Genomic DNA, 21,586 nt, shown 5'->3' with positions numbered 1-21,586 from the left:
CACGCAATTTACACCAGGGGCATTCCTGGGGTTCCTGGCACAGGTGATAAGGGAGATTGCACCACTGGTCTACAAAGAGTACCTACGACATAAGGCCACATGAGCAAGACTGGGAGACTTAACAAATCTACCTAACATATAGAAACAAACAAAGAGAGGCAACCAAAATGAGAAAACAAAGAAATATGTCACAAACGAAACAAGAGAAAACTTTAAAAAGGGAACTAAATGAATTGGAGGCAAGCAACCTATCAGATACAAGGTTAAAAACACTGATTCTATGGATGATCAGTGAACTTAGGAGAAGAATAGATGAGCTCAGTGAGGACTTTAGCAGAGAGAGAATAAATATAAAAAAGGACATAGAAACCATAAAAGAATAACCAGTAAAAAAAGAATACAAAAATAAGCTAAAGGACTTTATCAACACCAAGCCAGTTTTACAGGAAATGTTGGAGGGACTTTTTTAAGAAGAAAAAACATGTATCAAAAATAGGAATAAAGAATGGCAATACCTACATATCTATTAACGAGTACCTCAAATGGAAAAGAATTAAGTGCTCCAACCCGAAGAAAGAGTAGCTGAATGGGTCAGAAAGTAAGACCCCTCCATATTTTGCCTAGAAGAGACTCACTTCAGATTAAAAGACACACGTAGACTAAAAGGAAGGGATTGGAAAAAGGTATTGCCTTGATGGACCTAGGGGATATTGCGCTGAATGGAGTAAGTCAGATAAAGACAAATATCCCATAATTTCACATACTTGTGGAATCTAAAGAACAAAATAAACAACAACAGAATTGAAACAAACTCATAGATACAGAGACTATTTTGAGGGCTGTGAGATGGGAGGGAGGATGGGGGCGTGGTGGGAAAGGGCAAAGGTATTAAGAAGTACAAATGGATAGATACAAAATAGTCATGGAGATATAAAGTTGAGAATTCTAAAAAGCAGTAAGAGAAAGGTAACTAGTTACTTAGAAGAGAGCTCCCATAAAAGTGTCAGCTAATTTCTCAACAAAACTTTGCAGTCCAGAGGGACTGGTATGAAATATTCAAAGTGAAATGAAAGAACCTACAACCAAACTATTTTATCCAGTAAGGCTACCAATTAAAATGAAAAGTAAGATATGAGCATCTCAGACAGGAAAAAGCTAAAGTAATTCATCATCAACGAGCCAGTATTACAGGAAATGTTAAAGGGACTTCTTGAAAAAAAAAGATGGGGAAAATCAAATATAAATAATAAAATGGCAGTAACCATTTTCCTATCAATAACCACATTAAATGTAAATGGATTAAATGCTCCAATCAAAAGACAGAGGGCAAATGAATGGATAAGAACACAAGACCCATACATATACTGTCTACAAGAAACCCACTTCAGATCAAAAACATACAAACTGAAAATAAAGCAATAAAAAATATATTTCATGCAAAAAAATGAAAAAAAAAAAACCTGGTGTAGCAATACTTACATCAAAAGAAAATGGGCATTAAAGCAGGCGATTATAAGAGACAAAGAAAGACATTACATAATGATAAAAGGCTCAATCCAACAAGAGGACATAACACTGGCAAACATTTGTGTACTCAACCTAGAAATACTTACATAGGTAAAGCAAATACTGACAAATACAAAAGGAGAGATTGACAATGATACACTCATAGTAGACTTCAACACCCCATTGACACCAATGGACAGACTTTACAGACAGAAAATCAACAAGGAAACAGTGGTCTTAAATGTCACACTAATCCAGATGGATTTAATTGAAATTTTCAGAGTGTTTTACCCCAAAGCAGCAGAATATACATTCTTCTCAAGTATGCATGGAACATATTAGGCCACGAAATATGTCTCGGTAAATTTAAAAAGATTTAAACCATATAAAGCATCCTCACCTACCACAATGGTATGAAACTAGATATCAATTACAAGACACAAACTGAAAAACACACAAACACATGGAGGATAGATAACTTGCTAAACAATGACTAAACAATGACTGGGTTAACACCGAGATCAAATAAGAAATCAACAGATACCTTGAGACAAATGACAATGAAAACACAACAACCCAAAATCTATGGGACACAGTTAAAGAAGTCCTAAGAGGGAAATTCATAGCAATACATGCCTACCTCAAGAAACAAAAAATGATGTTAGGAAAGCTGGACAGATACATGCGAAAAAAAAAAAAATGAAACCAGACCTTCTTACACCATATATAAGAATGAATTGAAAATAGATTAAAGACTTAAATGTAAGATCCCAAACTATAAAATTCCTAGATGAAAGCATAAGCAATAAACTCTCTGACATTGTTCTTAGTAATATTTTTGATATATCTCCTCAGGTAAGGGAAACAAAAGAAAGAAAATAAACAAATGGGGCTACATCAAGCTAAGAAGTTTTTGCACAGCACAGGAAGCCATCAACAAATTGAAAAGAAAACCTATTAAATGGGAGAAGATATTTGCCTATGGTACATCTGATAAGTGGTTAATACCCAAAATTTATAAAGAACTTATATACTCAACAACAAAAGAACAAACAATCCAATTAAAAATTGGGTAGAGGAGTTAAATAGACATTTCTCCCAAGAAGACATATAGATGGCCAAAGATATATAAAAAAATGCTCAAGGTCATGAATCAACAGAGAAATGCAAATTAAATCCTCAATGAGATATTACTTCATACCTGTCAGAATGGCTATCATTAACAAATCAAAAAACAAGTGTAGAGGAGGATGTGGAGAAAAGGGAACCTTTGTGCACTGTTGATGAGATTGAAAATTGGTGCAACAGCTATAGAAGTTTGGAGGTGCCTCAAAAAATTAAACACAGAACTACCTTATGACTCAGCAATTGCCTTTCTGGATATTTATCCAAACAAAAACAAAACATTAGTTTGCAAAGATCTATGCACCCCTATGTTAACAGCAGTGCTATTCACAATAGCTAGGATATGGAAGCAACCTAAGTGCATATCAATAGACAATTGAATAAAGAATTATGGTATGTGCATATATATATACATAGACACACATACACAAAATGAAATATTATTCAGCCTTTAAACAATAAAATTTTACCATTTGAAACAACATGGATGGATATAGAGGATATATGCTAAGGGAAATAAGTCAGACTGAGAAAGACAAATACCATTTGATTTCAATTACATGTGGAATTTATGGAACAAAATAAATGAACAAAACAAAAACAGAATTGTAGATACAGAGTGCAAACTGGTGATTGCCAGATGGGAGAGGGTGGGGGCAGTGTGAAACAGGTGAAGGGATGAAGAAGTACAAATTAGTAGGTACAAAAGTTACAGGAATGTGGAGTACACCATAGGGAATATAATCAATAATATTGTAATGGCTATGTATAGCACCAGGTGGATGGTAATCGAGAGGGTCATTTCATAAATTATGTAAATGTTTAACTATTGTGCTGTACACCTGAAACTAAAATAAAATAAAATTGTAAAAATCTCTCAATAACAAATGAAATTCAGCCAAAAGAAGGAGGAGGAAGAGGAAGAGAAAATAATGTCCCCTTTTTATTTATTTATTTTTATTTATTTATTTTTTGCACTATTGTTAAAATCACATGGCCATATTTGTGTGGATCTATTTCTCAATTTCTTAAATCTGTATTCTGATCTATGTGTCTATATATTTCCTAACACCACACTGTCTTGGTTACTATACCAAGTAGAAAAAATAGGAAATGATATTGCTCCCAGGGAACATTTAGCAATATCTGGAAACATTTACTTGTCACAATTGGAAGAGAGGATTTCTACTGACATATATAGTATGCAGCACCCAGGGATTGCCATAAACATCCTGCAATGCACAGGATAGCTTCCCACAACAAAGAATTACCCGGCTTAAATATCGATGGTGAACTTTGGAAAAATGGCTGAGTGAGAGATGTCCCAAGTCTCTCCCCTTGAAACAACAATAAGCTGAATATCTAAAACTTAACAAAAAACACCCAAACTGCACACCAGCATGTCTGAGTGTGGGATCTACACATAAGAGCTACCACAGGTAGCTCAGAATCCTGGGTGTTGGGCGGTGGACTGAGAGTAATAAAGAAGGTGCCTCTCACAGCCACCAGAGCTCCTTGCAGGAGAAGGGAAAGGGATGAAGGTGCAGCGACTTCCCTGATCAGCCTTTGTCAAGGTGCTGGAACTTCTAGCAGCTGGCAGCAGGACACAGTCATCAGAGCAGAAAGCCGAGAAGCAGGACGAGACTGCAGAGAAAAAAACAATTAATTTTTGCCACCCCAGTTGCAAAATCAAGGCTCACCGGCAGCCCCCAACTCCCAACCCATAGGTACCCTCCCCAGTTACCCTCCAAGACTGATCATCACGGAACCCCAGGAGATACTAAGCAAATGCTACCAAAACTGTTGCCAACACAGACAGGGACAGAAAACAAGAGTAGCGAGTGTTATTAAATATCTACAAGAAAATAAAAAAAAGACATTTAGGCTTTATATAAAGAAGGGATCCAAGAGCTTAGATGCCACCTACTGGAAACCAAAAGAAAAGCACCTTCTTTGCAGCAGGCTAAAGAGAGACCTTTATATAATAAATCTTTCTGGAAAAATAACAGAATACACTTCTATTAATGCCAGGGCAGAGAAATAATCCATTAAACACCATGAACAACCAAAGTGACAAGGCATCTCAGAAAGAAAGAGAAAAATCTCCAGAAAATAAATTTACACACTTAGAAATATGCGACTGAAATGACAGAGAATTCAGTATGGTACCTCTGGGGGGAAAAATGAGATACAAAAACAAAAACAAAAACAAAAACAACAACAACAACAACAACAAAACCCTCAGATCAACAATTTCGGAAATTGAAAAAAGAACTAGATGAGCAGAGCAAGGAGACTGAACCCCTCAAAAGGAACCAAATAAAATTTCTTGAGATGAAGAACACATCACAAGAGTTGGAAAATGAAATAGCAATCTTGGGAAATAGAGTTGACCAAATGGAAGAAAGAATCGGTGATATCAAAGACATAAACCTAGACACAACTCAGAAGGAAGAAGAAAGAAACAGAAGAATGAAATTAATGAAAAAGAAATTCAAGAACTAGCTGATACCATCAGGAGAGGAAACATAAGAATAGTGGGCATTATGGAAGTCGAGGTAAAGGAGCAGAGATTAGAAAGCATTTTCAGACAAAGAGTTGATGAGAATTTCCCAAATCTAAGGAATGAACTGGAACTTGGAATTCAAGAAGTCATTAAAACACCCAATTATTTCAACCTAAACAAGCCTTCACCAAGACACATTGTATTAATACTATCAAAAATCAATGACAAAGACAGAATTCTCAAGGCAGCCAGAAAGAAAAAAAAACGGTAACTTATGAGGAAAAACCCATTGGATTATCCACGGACTTCTCAGCGCAAACCTTACAAGCCAGAAAGGAATGGAATCAAATATTTAAAGTACTAACAGAAAGGAACTACCAACCTAGAATAAAGTATCCAGCTAAGCTTTCCTTTAGATACGAAGGAGAAATTAAGACTTCTCCAGACATACAAAAATTGAGGGAATTCTCCACTGTCCCGGCCCGCGGGACAGTCAACAGGGACCCCTAAGACAGAGCTGGGAGGGGAGGGAGACAAGACGACGCAAAGAATGGAGACAAGACAGGCTTTCTGATCAAGTCTCGTTTATTAAGGCTCACTGCAGGCTTATATAGGGCGTGATTGGGTGATGTTGCGTTAGCGGGGCTGATTGGCCAGAGGCAGTCAGGATATACTGTGTAACACAAAGGGGCTGGGCGAAAAGACCCGCGAAAAGTCCTTTCGGCGGGAAGCGAGGCAGATACATCCAGGAGGCTTACGTGGCCTTGGTGGGAAGCCCTGCTGAGCAGCCATTTTTGGCCTAGCAGCCATATTAGTCAAAACAGCCCGCGACACTCCACTATAAGGTCTGCACTACAGGAAGTACAGAATGGGGTCAGTTCACCTAAAACAAAATGACAAAAAAAACCATAATTAAGAGTAAAGTGACTATTGGGCAAATAGAAGTAGAGGAGTGCAACCCTTACTAAGAACAGGGTATTATAGTTTAAATAATAAGAAGAAAATTGTTATAACATGATAGCAACGAACATTTAGCATACATAAGAACAAATTGAGATAACAATGACTGACAAGGGGAGAATTCAAAGATGCAAATTTTCAAAGGGGAATGGAGATAAGGCATGCACTAAAGAAAATGGGTGACTGTGTTTGTGTATGTGTATGTATATATATATATATTATCCTCTATATATTCATAACCACACGCCACAGATTCAGAAACATTGTATATAATATAAAACAAGAAGAACCAAAGGGAAAACCCACAAGAGCCAACCAAGTTAAAGAAAACAGAAACACAAGGACAAGGAAGCAATAGAAATACTGAGCTACTAGAAAGCAGAAGACAAAAAGACTTTACAAAGACCTCATATTTCAATAATCATCCTACATGTAAATGGATTGAACTCACCAATAACAAGACACAGAGTTGCAGAATGGCTCAAGAAACAAAACCCAATAATATGCTGACTTCAGTAGACATATCTTATCTCCAAAGACAAATATAGACTCAAAGTGAAAGGGTGGAAAATGATATTTAAAGCAAATGCCATTAAGAGAAGGTTGGGAGTAGTGGTACTTATATCAGATGAAATAGACTTTAAAACAAAAGAGGTAAAGAAAGATACTGAGGGACACTTCATAATGATAAAGGGAATCATGTTCCAAGAAGACATACACTTATTAATATCTATGCTCCAAATCAGGGAGCCTTGAAATATGTAAAGCAATTACTAACAGAACTAAACGGAAAAACAGACCAAAACATTACTGTAGTAGGGGACCTAAATACCTCACTGTTGGAGAGGGACAGAACATCAAAACAGAAAGTTAATAAGGAAATCACATCCTTAAATACCATATTAGACCAACTGGACATAATTGACATTTACAGAGCCTCCCATTCCAAAACAGCTGCTTATACATTCTTCTCTAGTGTTCATGGAGCATTCTCAAGAATCGACCACTTACTGGGACACAGAAATAGTCTCAACAAATATGAGGGCTGAAATCATACCAACCATATTTTCTGATCATAATGCTTTGAAACTAGAGATCAACTGCCAAAAGGAATCAGGAAGAACCACAAATATATGGATAACAACATGTTGCTGGAGAATGACTGGGTCAGAGATGAAATAAAAGAGAGATCCAGAGATACAGCGAAACAAATGATAATGATAGTATAATGTATCAAACTTTTGGGATATGGCAAAAGTGGTCATAAGAGGAACATTCATATCATTACAGGCCTATCTCCAAAAACAAGAATGAGCCCGAATAAACAACCTAACACTTCATCTTAAAACTAGAAAAGAAAGAACAAATGAAGCCTAAAGCCTTGGTAAAAGCCTGTTCAGGTTGAGAAAATTGGGTGTTCTGTTGACTTCTTGAATTCCAAGCTTCAGCTCATTCCTTAGATTTGGGAAATTCTCGTCCACTATTTATCTGAAAATGCTTTCTAGTCCCTACTCTTTTCCTCCCCTTTGGTAATACCCATTATTCTTATGTTTCCTCTCCTGTTGTTATCAGCTAGTCCTTGTATTTCTCTTTCATTCTTTTTCATTCTTCGGTTTTTCTCTTCTTCCTTCTGATTCCTTTCTAGATTTCTGTTTTCTTACACTGATCCTTTCCTCCATTTGGTTGTCTCTCTTTCCCAAACTTGCTATTTCATTTTTCAACTCCAGCAGTGTTTTTTTAATCTCCAGAAGATCTATTCTGTTCTTTTGAGGATTTCAATTTCCTTGCTCTGCTCATATAGTTGTTATTTCAATTCCTGAAATTGTTGATATGACTCATTTTGGAGCTCACTGAGTTTTTTTTTTCAGAAGTATCATCCTGAATTCTCTGTCATTTGAGTTGCATATTTCTATGTATGTAAGCTTATTTTCTGGAGATTTTTCTCTTTCTTTCTGAGATGCCTTGTCACCTTATTTGCTCATGGTTTTTAATGGACTATTTCTCTACCTGTGCATTAATGAAAATGTATTCTGCTTTTTTTCCACAAAGAAGATTTATTATATAAAGGTCTCTCTTTAGCCTGTTGCAAAGAAGGCGCTTTCTTTTGGTTTCCAGTAGGTGGCGTCTAAGCCTCTTGGATCCCTTCTTACATAAAGCCTTAAAATGCCTTTTAAAAAATTTTCTTGTAGATATTTGATCACACTCGCTACCTCCAGTTTCAGTCCCTGTCAGTGCTAGCAATAATTTCGGTAGCATTTGCTCAAATTCCTCTGGGGCTCCATGGTGATCGGTCTCAGAGGGTATAGGGGGAGGTGCCTTTGGGGTTAGGGGTTGGGAGCTGTGGATCAGCCTCAGTTTTGCAGCCACAGTCAGTAAAATTCAACTTTTGTTTCTCTGCTGGCCACTTCTCTGCTTTCTGCCCTGATGACTGAACCATGCTACCAGCTAGCCATGGGGAGCTCACAACTTTCCCAGGCAGGGCTGTTCAGAGAACTCACCGCTCATTCTCCCCACCCCCTCCTCCTCCAGGAAGCTCTGGTGCCTGTGAGAAGCAGCTTCTTTATTTTTTCCAGTCCACTACCCAACACCTGGCTTCTGACCTGTGGTAGCTCTTACGCGCAGATACCACGCTCAGTCGTGCTGGTGTGCAGTTTGCATCTTTTTGTTGTTGTTGTTGTTTTGTTTTAGATGTTCAGCTTATTGTTATTTCAAGGGGAGAGGTCTTGTGATGTCTCTCACTCCACCATGTTTCCAAAGATGTCTATAATTTTGATTATTTCGTTCCTTCTTCTGGCTTTAGGATTCATTTGTTCTTCCTTTTCTAGTTTTTTAAAGATGAAACATTAGGTTGTTTATTTGGGATCATTATTGTTTTTGAGATAGGTCTGTAATGATATGAACTTTCCTCTTATGACCGATTTTGCTGCTTCTCAAAAGTTTTGATATGTTGTACTATCATTATCATTTGTTCCTATGTATCTCTTGATCTCTCTTTTATTTCTCTTTTATTTCTTCTCTGACCCATGTTGTTTAAATCCATGTATTTGTGGTTCTTCCTGCTTTCTTTTTACAGTTGATCTCTAGTTTCAAAGCATTATGATCAGAAAATATGGTTGGGACAATTTCAACCCTCTTTTATTTATAGAGGCTATCTCTGTGTCCCAGTATGTGGTCAGTCCTTTAGAATGTTCCATGTTAAAGTGCATATTTCAAATAAGTCTATTGACAGATAAAAGTAAAGCAAATTTTTCTAATGGAATGTTCATTTTCTACAATAGTTGATTTCAAGCATATGTACAAAATAAGTAAACTAAAACTCTATCTTACAAGGAGAATAATCTTAGAGCAAATTATTTTAGAAATTAGTTTTTAACGTCAGTCTTAAATATTCCAGAATATACTACAATATGACCTAATTATTCTTTCAGTTAATTACAGAAAAGTATACAACCACAGAATTATTCTCTATCTTGATTGATGTTTCTAATAACTTTGTAGGTCTAACTTTAGACTAAAATATAGTTTAAGGAGTAAGTAGTGGAGAAATTTTGAAATGATGCTTAGTTTCTTTATTTAAGTATAAATACATTTTAAATATCATTATATCTCTGATTCAGAATGTCAAATTACAGCATGTATTGACAGCAGATTTCTGTGATGAGTAGACAATATTTGTCTGTTATAAGGATAAAATGGAAGAAATGATACATTTCTTTTCTAGAAAGGAAATAATATTGAAATTATAAAATAAAAGCCTGATCCCCAAAATAAAAGAACCATTAACTGAAGAGAGCAATATTACTCTTTATCCACATTTAGAATCATCTCTATTATTAGGAATAACATAATAAGACCTCATTATTATTATATATTAAAATTATTAAGCATATATGACTACATATATAAAAACACAGTTACTCTGGTGACTATGTAATTTTGGAATAAATCCATAGACTAAGGCACGGCATTCATAAATTGTTATGTCTCACCTGCACATTTATACTTGAACAAGATTTCATTAAACATACTAATAATTTTCAACTGATATAATAAAAAATATGGTTACAGTATTTTATTATTTTTCTGACTTAACGTTTGGGTAAAAAAAGCTAGTATATTCTAGATCATATTATACAAATACACATATAGAAACTTAAAATAATATATTTTCCCATGAGAAAATATTATTTAGTCTGTCATTGGTGTGTATTTGCAAAACATTTCAGCACTGCAGACGTTACAATTTTCAAGATGGGCGTGGGAAAAGGTTTATACTCTACCATGATGATTCTGGTGTGTACATCTACACAAAGCCCCTTAGTGATGTCAATCAACTGGAAGTAGGAGTTTATCATTGAATTGCTTGATATCCATCATTTCCTCTTGACTGTAAATACGCATCATGCCTTCATAGATTTTAAAGGTATATTGGCTAGATTTACCAATGTTATTGGCTTTTCAACAGTAAGAGAACTAAACATGAGAGGAATTAAAGGGTTGCAATCTCCCTGGCACTGAAGATTAGAACTATCTCTATTAATGCCACTGACAGAACCTTGTGGAAACAAAGCCTGCAGTGGAAACCAGCCACTGAGTGCAGTGACAACTGCCAGTTTCTGCTGTGTTTTAAGGGCAATGTATAAAGATAAAGCTCTCTAAGAAAATCCTCCCTAAATAATTCTGTTTGAAAGAATGCCATTCTTCACCACTCGTTCTATCAAATTTTTTACATTTTCTACTGCCTGTTTAATTCTGGGTTCATCTTCCTGTGACTCTAGTGAAAGCCCAATAACATCAAATTAAAAAGGCATAGCCATTTTCATATTTAATGTTACTGACATAACAGGTGCAGAATGGCAGATATATTGATATGTGAACTACTGATACCTACAAAGACTTCTGTCAGTCCGTGCCCTCCATCTCCCAATTCATGAAGAAAAATCACCACAGTGTTGCCTTCTGGGGATCAGGCACAGTGGCTGGAAAGGGGGCAGGCATGTTATTGCTGCACATACATGGGCTCGACGTACAGCGGGCGTTGGAAACGGAAAGCAGAATGTGTGATCAGTCATATTCCCAGGGTTTGCCAGTGGTGAGTCCTGACCCAACGCACCAGGATTTAAACAGTCTTATTCCTCTAATTTTATTCTTTGTCCAAAATTATTTTAGATATTCTAGTCCCTTTCCTTATTAATTTAGAATCAGCTTGTCTATATCTACAAAATATCCTGAGATTTTTATGAGAATTGCATTAAACCTATAAATTGATTTGAGAAGAAATTATATCTTAATCATGTTGAGTCTTTGAATTCATTAATACAGTATGTCTTGTCATTAATTTACATCTTATTTGATTTCTTTCATCAGCATTTTGTCTTTTATAGTGCACAGATCCTGTTTATCTTTTGCTGGATTTGTACCTATATGCAATAGTCAGAGTTCCACCCCAGAAACAGAACCTCATAAAGTGAGTTATAATGTGTTTCTTCATCTCCTCTTTTCTGCTATATATTGTGTAGGATTGGTGTTATTTCTTCTTTAAATGTTTAATAGAATGCTCCTGTGAAACAGTTTGGATGTAGAGATTTGTTTTCCACAAAATTTCTAACCATGAATCCAACTCTTTAATAGTTATAGACTTGTTCAACGATTTTATGTTACCTAGGATGGGTTTTAATAATTGTTTTTTAAAAGAATTGTTCTATTTCATCTAAGTTTTTGAATTTATGTCTACAATGTTGTTTGTAGTATTTCTGTATTATTATTTAATGTCAGTAAGGTCTGCATTGATAGCTTCTCTTTTATTCCAGCTATTGGCATTTTTTTCTCTCACCAGATTAGCTGGAGGCTTATCACTTTTAATAATGTTTTAAAAGGATGACATTGTGAGGCTTCTAGTCAAGATGTCAAAGAAGGTAGATGCTGTGTTTGCCTCCACATCAAAATTACAATGAAATTACAGAACTGTTGCGGAGACGGTTAGGAAGGAGAGGCGGAGTCCGGAAATGCTTTTACTAACATGGATAAGGGAGAGGAAGAATGGCAAGGAATGGCAATGCTAGCAGCCTCCACCCCTGCTTCCATGGTTTTTTATTCTCTCTCACAAAGCTGGCTTTGTAATTTAGTATTAGTTACTATCAGGTTAGTAATTACAAACTACAGCCAATTCCCAGACTCAGCCTCAAGGCCACCACTGTGTTTTCAGCTATTTCTTCTCAGGTATCTTTTTCCCATTCTCATCCCTAGAGCAAGAAGTCCCAGAATAGGTCAGGCATGTGCGCCCTCTCCCTGCAAAGTGTCCTTGTGTGCAAGTGCACATCTGCTTCTGATGACCTTGTTGCTCCAAGCACCAGGCATCCCGCCAGGACTGCAGGCGTTTCTCACAACACAGAACAACCATCATTAAGAATCACCTGCAGTCTGGTTGAACAGAAGTCCTACAACTGGGGACACACATAAGAGGCCAGCTTGGGACCTGGTAGGAGAGATAGAGACGCAAAATGGGTTGGTCCCACAACCGCGTGCAGCTTAGAATTGAGAGCGATATCTTGGCTACAGAGATCCCCCTGAAGGAGTAAGGTGTCCCAGCTCCACATGAGGCTCCCCAGCTCAGGAGTCGAGTGCCAGGAAAAGAAGTCCCATAACCCCTGGCTGTGAAAACCACTGGAGATTGTGCCTCAATGAGACAGAAGGCTGTGGGAGTCACAGATATTCCTCTTAAAGGACCTTCTTGTGGACTTATTCACTGACAGAATCACTCACTCTGAGCTCCAGCACCGAGGCAGCTGCTTAAGGAGTTCCAGAGACATGCTGGAAGGAACTTAATTGTCTGGCTTCACGGTGAGGGCTGGAAGGGAGGGTTTCTCCTGGACAGAAGTGCTAGTCGAATCCATTGTTCCTTTTGAGCCCTTCTTCCTTCCTGGTGTTTTGAGGCAGACAGCCACCATATCTGAGACTCCATAGACCTGGATAACACAGGTTGCTCCACCCAGGTGATTCCCTGACGCCTTGCCCTTTGAAACATGTGGGCCTACCAAAGCTGTTTTTTTTTTATATGACAGTCTGTCTTGGCTCATTTTGCAGAATTTCCTAAAATCTCTCTAATGTTCACAAAACAAAAGCAAGCAGCATCTAGCCTCGATGTGTTCAATACTTCTTGCTGAGCTGCCTGAAGCCTGGAACTAGTGGGAGGTGACCTCGGGTCCTGACTTGGTCTCTCAAGGCACCTCTAAGCCCAGAATGGGTGGCAGCCATCTGTGGATTGCTTGGTGACTCATGCCAGGTGGCTTTGGACAGTGCACAAGCTGAAGCTAAACTCGGCTCCTCACAAGTGGCCCTTGGGCCAGCACACCCAGTGGCTGGCTTCCACCAGAGCCTGAGCACTAACCAGTACTGCATCTGTGGAGGACACACCCAAATGACAGACTGGGCAAGCATCAGAGTCCTGTTAAAGTGAATCCTGCTCCATAGGTTTGGCCCTTTACGGGCCAAAATTCACAACCAATCAACCTAGGCTCAATCCCACCCACTGAAATGCAAACGGCAATCAAGGCTGAATTACAACAGGAGGGAATACTCAATGCATACAGGGACACACCTTGAGCAACTGGCTCAAGAGACCAGGGAAGACTGCACCACTGAGCTCTACAGGACACCTACTACATAAAGCCACTCTAATAAGACTGGGAGACTTAGCATCCCTACCTAATACATAGAAAAAAACATAGGGAGGTTACCAAACTGGAGAGACAAAGAAACACATTCCAAATGAAAGAACAAAGCAAAGCTCCAGAAAAAGAACTAAACAAAATGGAGATAAGCAATCTACCAAATGCAGAGTTTAAAACACTGGTTAACGATGCTCACTGAACTTAGGGGAAGAGTAGATGAACTCAGTAAAAATTTTAACAAAGAGACAGAAAATATAAAAGAAAGATAGAAAACATAAAAAAGAACCAATCAGAAATCAAAAAATACAATATCTGAGAGAAAGAGTACATTAGAGGGAACCAACAGATTGGATGAAGCAGAGGATCAAATCAATGAGTTAGAATATTTGGTAGTGGAAAACACCCAATCAGAACAGCAAAAAGAAAAAATAATCCAAAAAAAGTGGAGGAAATTGCACACTAAATTATCATTGTTATCTGTGGGCCATGCATTCTTTACAAATAAGGACACGAATTTGTCTGAAAGGAAGAGAAATATCACACAAATTTAATGATATAAATAGTATGTATTCTTAATCCACTATGATGGAAATGCCACTTTACCTCTGAGTTCTTCCTTCCCCAAACACATAACCCTAGTATTCCATCAGACCCAAGCTGATGTTAGCACCTTTGTTTAGGAATGTCTGCTGCACTTGTCCAAGCATACATCACTTGTAGTGTTCCAAAGACATTTCTCCCACTAGGGCCACAATTTTTACCTCGGCCAGCTCTTGTGATTCTTATTATGATTGTAGGATGTACTTCACAAAGAATTCATCAGAGAATTTGAGGAATGAGTTGTATTACTCATAGGTTCTGAAAAGTACATAGCATACCCATGGGCCATTCAATGAGAACATGGGCAAAGAAAGGGAGGGAGCATAGAACTAGAGCTCTACTTTTATTAGTATCCCAAGGCAAGGTGTCTAGAGTTTCATGGGTTCACTGTTTATTGGTGAACTTAAAACATAAGAACAGGAATTAGTGCGCAAGAAAGGAGAAGTGAGGTCGCTCAAGCAGTCAGTTATTTAAGTTACTCAGGGCTTTCTGAAAAAGGGCCCTTCACAGGTAAAAATGGCGTAATTCCTTATGTTGTTGTTTTGCTAGTAGCTATGTTATATAATTGGCAATATGTTTATTTAAGATGAATGTCATTTAAAATGGATGGCTCAGTAATCAAAAGCTTAATGTCAGGCATTTACACTACTTCTAGTCTTACTATGAGAGAAGCATTAGAGAAACCAAAATTGAGAGACCTTTTACAAAATATCTGGCCAGTATTATCAAAAACTGTCAAGGACATCAAAATCAAGTGTGAAAGTCACAGCCTCACTTTTCAGTCACCCTCATGCATGTTTCTTGTGGTATGTGAGCCAGCACAGCTCCTACCCACCTTGCTCTCTAGTACTTGCATCTTTTCATTTTTAAGATGCCTGAAGAAGTGCATCATGGAGAGAAAGAGATGGTGACTTGTCTTCCAGGCAGAAATTGTCCAACTCATGCCTCTCATCATCAATACCTTCTATTCCAACGAGGACATTTTCCTATAGTAACTGATCAGTAATGCTTCTGATGCCTTGGATAAAACACACTATGAGAACCTGACTGACTCTTCTAAGTTGGACAGTGGTAAAGAGCTGAAAATTGTCATCATCTCAAAACCCTAGGAATGCACCCTAACTCTGGTGGACACATGCATTGGCATGACCAAAGCTGAACTCATAAATAAACTTGGAACCATTGCTAAGTCTGGTATTAAAGGATTTATGGAAACATTTTGGGCTGGTGTAGACATCTCCATTTTGGACAGTTTGGTGTTGGCTTTTATTCTGCCTACCTGGTGGCAGAGAAAGTGGTTGTGATCGCAAAGTACAATGATGAGGAGTATCATGACTGGGAAGTCTCCTACTGGAGGTTCCTTCACTGTACGAACTGACCATGGTAAGCTCATTGGCCGGGGTACCAAAGTGATCTTTCACCTTAAGAATGACCAGAGTACTTCGAGGAGAGGTAGGTCAAAGAAGTGGTGAAGAAGCAATCACAGTTCATACATTATCTTATCATCTTTTATTTGGAGAAGGAACAAGAGAAAGAAATCAGTAATGATGAAGCAGAGGAAAAGGTGAGAAAAAAGATAAAGATGATGGGAGAAGCCCAGGATTGAAGATGTGGGCTCAGATGGGGAAGATGATAGTGCTAATATAAAAACAGAAAAGAAAACAAAGAAGATTAAGAAGAAATATATTTATCCAGAATAACCGAACAAGAACAAGTCCATTTTGACCAGACACCCTCATGACATAACCCAGGAAGAATATGGAGAGTTCTACAAGAGCCTTGCCAATGACTGGGAAGATCACTTGGCAGTCAAGCACTTCTCTGTAGATCAGTGTGAATTCAGAGCATTGCTATTCATTCCCTATTGGGCTTTTTTTTTTTTTGGATCTCTTTGAGAGCGAGAAGGGCATTAAACTCTCTGTGTCTGCAATGTGTTCATCATGTTCAGCTGCGATAGGTTGATACCAGAGCACCTCAGCTTCATTTGTGGTGTGGTTGACTATGATGACTTGCCCCTGAACATCTCCTGAGAAATGCTCCAACAGAACAAAATCTTGAAGGTCATTCATAAAAATATTGTTAAGAAGTGCCTTGAGAAAAAATAGTCTAAAAATCAGTGACATCAAAGGCATGGCGGTGTGAGGGATCTCCTCTGATCTCTCTTCTTTAAATTACAACAAACCAAACAGGTATGACCCAACAAACAACAGATAACACACTGCCTAATACGCAGACATATCTGAGAGATTTGCACATTAGAGAATCTGAGGGTGGGTGAATCCAGCAAGAAGAAGAGGAAAAGGAAAGGAGCAGGGACAGATCTGGAGATTGGTGCTGCAGATGCAGCCCAGAACCCCCTGCAAGACACAAGGAGAGGGAGTTAGGTGGTGGTTCTCAGTCTTTGAAGCCTGAACAGTCCTGACTGAGTGGTCAGTATATTCCATGTGGCACACCCCAGTGGTCATGGCAGAGACCAAATACAGAGGGGCAACAGCTATGTCTTAACAAATGCCATTGCCAGGCAGAAAACTGAGTCATGGATCCTGGCTGCCTCCCCCTACCATCCCACAGTGCTGCCACCCCCATACACTCCTAGAGCTAGCATCAAGCCCTAGGGGAATCTGCAGCAACCTGAACTGAAAGATACTGCAGCCGGTTACAGTGACAGGAGTGGAGATACAGAAACAAAGCAGCTGAAGCTTGAGGGCCAGCATTATCTGAAGGAAAACAGCCACACACACTGCTGGCCTCACCCAATCCACCACACCCCCACCAAGTCAGGCTAATTTAGAAAGAGGCAGAAGAGCATTGTATCTGTCTGTTGGGGCAGAATTAATACTTCAAGACCTTTACAGGGGCTCTTCCCAGGTTCTATACTCCCTCATAGGCCTCATACCCGTCACTTTCATATTCTCCCATGGGGGTGGAGTCTTTGGTCGAAGGCAACCTGGTCACAAAAGAGACACACACTTCCTCAGAGAATAAAGGGAATTTTTAAACTCAAAGCTGAGAGCCAGGAGGCTTGGGCAGTGCAGGAGGCTTGAGTGCCATCTACTGGAAATCAAAAGAAAAACCTCTTCTTATCAATCTGCTAAGAAGAGATCACTATATAATAATTTTTCTTTAAAAAAAAATGGACAATACATTTCCATTAATGTCTAGGCAGAGAAATAGTCTATCAAACAACCAAGGAACAACCAACGTGGCAAAGCAGTCCAGAAAGAAAACAAAAGCTTTCCAGAAAATAAGCTTAAAGATACAGAAATATACGATTTAAATGACAGATAATTCAAAATTGCACTTCTGAAAAAACTCAATGAGATGCAAGAAAAATCTAACTGACAGTTCAATGAACTCTGAAACAAAATCAATGAACAACAGGAATATTTTACCAAAGAGACTGAAATCATAAAAAAGAACCAAATAGAACTGGAAATGAAAATATTAAAAGAGGCGAAGAATGAAACAGCAAGCTTAGACAATAGAGCTGACAAGATGGAGGAGAGAATTAATGATATCAAAGACAGAAATCTGGAAATGACACAAAAGGAAGAAGAGAGAGACTTGAGACTGAAAAAATGAAATAACTACAAGAACCAACTGACACCATCAGAAAAAGCAATATAAAAATAATGAGTATTCCAGAAGGGGAAGAGAGGGAGAAGGAAACAGAGCATATTCAAACAAACTGTCAATGGGAATTTCCCAAACCTATGGAAAGAAGTGTATCCTTGAATCCAAGAAGCAAACAGAACACCCGATTATCTCAATTCAAGAAGGCCTTTTCCAAGACACATTATATTAAAACTGTCAAAAATTAATGACAAAGAAAGAATTCTCAAGGCAGCCAGGGGGAAAAACTAACTTATAAAGAAAAAAAAACATTAGACTATCATTGAACAAACTTAACAAACTTAACAAGCAAGGAGGGAGTGGAACCAAATATTCAAATTATTAAAAGAAAGAAATTATCAGCCAAAAATAATATATCCAGCAAAGCTCTACTTTAGATATGAAGGAGAAATAAAGATATTTCCAGACATACAAAAGGTCAGGGAATTTTCCACCACGAGGTCTGCATTAGAGGAAATATTAAAGGGTTTTTTCTACCTGAAACAAAGACAGAAAAATACAAAATAGTGAGTAGGATGATTAACAGACAGACAGAAACAGGAAACTGCAAGAATGGGGTATTATATACTTAAATGTTGCAAAATGTTTAAAGGTAAAAAAAAAAAACAGTTTAAAAAGAGAAGACAACAGCTACTGCAACCCAGAATTGAACTCACAGCATAAATAGAGATAGTTTGAGACAAAACAAAACAAAACAAAACAACAACAACACAGAAATGGAGAAGAATAAAGATCTGAATATGCAAAGGGTAATGGAGATAAGGTACACACAGAAGAAAATGGATTATTGTGTGTGTGTGTGTGTATCTTTTCCTTTACATAAACTTAATGGAAACAATGCACCAAAAATCCAGAACTGAGACACATAACATAAAACAAGAGGAAACCGGGAAAATCCATAGAACACCACCAAATTAAAGTAACAGGCAGGATCACAAGGATAAAGAAATAATGGAGACACTGAGCTAAGAGAAAACAAAAAATAAAATGGCTATAGGAAAACCTTCTATTTCAATAATCACCATAAATGTAAATGGACTGAGCTTATCAATAAAAAAGGCATAGAGTTTCAGATTGGACAAAAAAACAAAATCCAACTGTATGCTGCCTTCAAGAGACACATCTCAGCTGCAAGGACAGATATAAACTCAACATAAAAGGGTGGACAACAATATTCCAGGGAAATGTCATCCAAAAAAAGTGGAGGTAGCCATACTTGTATCTGATGAATCAGAGTTCAAGATAAAAAAGATAATGAGTGACAAAGATGGACATTTCATAATGATAAAGGGAACTATACATGATGAAGACATAACACTTATCAATATATATGCTCCCAATCAGGGAGCACCAAAATATATAAAGAGACTACTAACAGAACTAAGGAAAGAAACTGACAGAAACACAATTATAGTAGGATACCTAAATACTCCCACTGTCAGCTATGGATAGATCATCCAAACAGAAAATCAATGAGAAAATATCATCCTTAAATGGCACATTAGACCAACTGAACATAATCAATATTTACAGAGTCTTTCATTCCAAAATATCAGATTATACATTCTTCTCTAGTGCACATGGAACATTCTTAAAGGTAGACCACATGTTGAAATATGAAACTATCCTCCATAAATTTAAGAAGAGTGAAATCATACCAGCATATTCTGGAGATCACCCACTGTGGAGTCTCTACAGCAGAAGGCAGAGGCAGACAAGAATGACAAGGCTGATGCTGCTGTTGCACTGCTCATTCCAGCTTCTCACGTAAGGAATCTCAGACTCACTACATCTACCAAATGATCAAGCTAGGCCTTGGCATTGATAAAGATGAAATGGCAGCAGAAGAACCCAGTACAGCTGTTCCTGATAAGATCCTCCTCTTTGAGGATGATGAGGATGCCTCTCATATGGGAGAAGTAGATTAAGATTTTCTACATGCAGACCTTGTGACCTCTGTATAGTGTTTTCATTGCTCCCTGAATGGCCATAGCACACCTGGTTTCCTCTACTGATGTCTAGTGGTTTTACCCTCTCCTGTCTTTCTGCCTAAGGCAGGACACAAGGGTCTCAAGCCTTCTCTTCCCACATTTGACATAAGGTGTGGATGTTGTGTGTTGTGGGGTTTTTTGTTTGTTTTGTTTTGAAATTAAGGACTGCAAAATAGAAAAGATGCCATTTAAAAAAATCAAGCGTGAGAAATTGTCACAAACCAGAATAGGCTGAGACATGACAACCAATTATAATGTGGTATCCTGGATGGGATTCTGGAATAGAAAAAAAGACATTAGGGAAAAGTAACAAAATCTGAGTTAAGTGTACATTTTCATTAAAAATAATTCACCAATGTTGATTCCTTAGTTGTGATAAATGTACTAAAGTAATGTAAAATGTTAAACATAGAAGAATATGGGTAAGAAAGATTCTTATAGAGATTCTATATAGAGATTCTCTGTACTATCATTGCAACTTTTCTATAAATCCAAAACTATTTTAAAGTAAAAAAATATTTTAAAATAAAAGTAATCATATATCCAATACAAGATTAATATTTAGAATATACAGAGAATTCCTAAAATGAAATATTGAAAAAAATGAACATACTTAATCAAAAATGGACAAAGGATTTGAATAGACATTTCTTCAAATAAGATATACAAATGGCCAATAAGCACATGAAAAGATGCACATTACTAATCATTAAAGAAATGCAAACTGGCAAATATTTTCTCATTTTCACTGTGTTTTGTATTTTCATTCTCTTGGTAGATCTTTAATGTACAAAAGTGTTTAATTTTGATGAAGTTCAATTTATCTGTTTTTTCTTTTGCTTTCTGTGCTTTTATTGTCATATTCAAGCAATTATATCATATGGCAAAATTATGAAGTACCTTTGTAAAATACTTTGGTGTTTCCTCAAAAAGTTAAACATGAAATTACCATATGATCCAGCAATTACGGCTCTGAGTACATACCCCAAAGAATTGAAAACAGAGACTTGAAGACACATTTGTATATCAATGTTCATAACAGCATTATTACCAATAGCCAATGTGGAAACATCCCAAATTTCCATCAACAGATGAACAGATAAACAAATGTGGTATATACAGAAAATGGAAAATTATTTAGCCATAAAAAGGAGTAAATTATTTATATATACTATAACATGGATGAACTTTGAAAATATTATGTTAAGTTGAATAAGCAAGAAACAAAAATTGTATTATTATATTATTGTATTATCCCATTTTCGTGAGTACCTATAATAGGCAAATTCATGGAAACAGGAAGGAAAATAGGTTATGAAGTGCTAAGGGAGAAACTGGAGTTATTGTTTAATTGGTACAGAGCTTTTGTTTGGGATGAGGAAAAACAATGCAAATATACTTAATGCCACTGAACTGTACACTTAAAATGGTTAAAATGGAAAATCTCATGTACATTTTACCACAATAAAAATAAAAATTAAGAAAACAATTTGAAGGAATGGGAAATCACCAGGTTGTTGAGCTATGAGGTTCCTGACATCTCCTCCTCCCACAAACACATCACATATGCAGCTACACATGGACCAATTTCCTCT

General features: G+C 37.3%; 2 pseudogenes; one reads left to right on the top strand and one right to left on the bottom strand.

Moving 5' to 3' along the window:
• Positions 1 to 10,423: 10,423 nt before the first annotated feature.
• Positions 10,424 to 11,110, bottom strand: LOC107505452 (annotated as a pseudogene).
• Positions 11,111 to 15,238: 4,128 nt separating this feature from the next.
• Positions 15,239 to 16,472, top strand: LOC107505450 (annotated as a pseudogene).
• The last annotated feature ends 5,114 nt before the right edge of the window (positions 16,473 to 21,586 follow it).

The sequence above is a fragment of the Rousettus aegyptiacus genome, unplaced genomic scaffold, assembly GCF_014176215.1.
Source record: "Rousettus aegyptiacus isolate mRouAeg1 unplaced genomic scaffold, mRouAeg1.p scaffold_m13_p_9, whole genome shotgun sequence".
In the NCBI taxonomy this organism is placed as follows: domain Eukaryota; kingdom Metazoa; phylum Chordata; class Mammalia; order Chiroptera; family Pteropodidae; genus Rousettus; species Rousettus aegyptiacus.
This window is presented reverse-complemented; position numbering and strand designations above follow the sequence as displayed.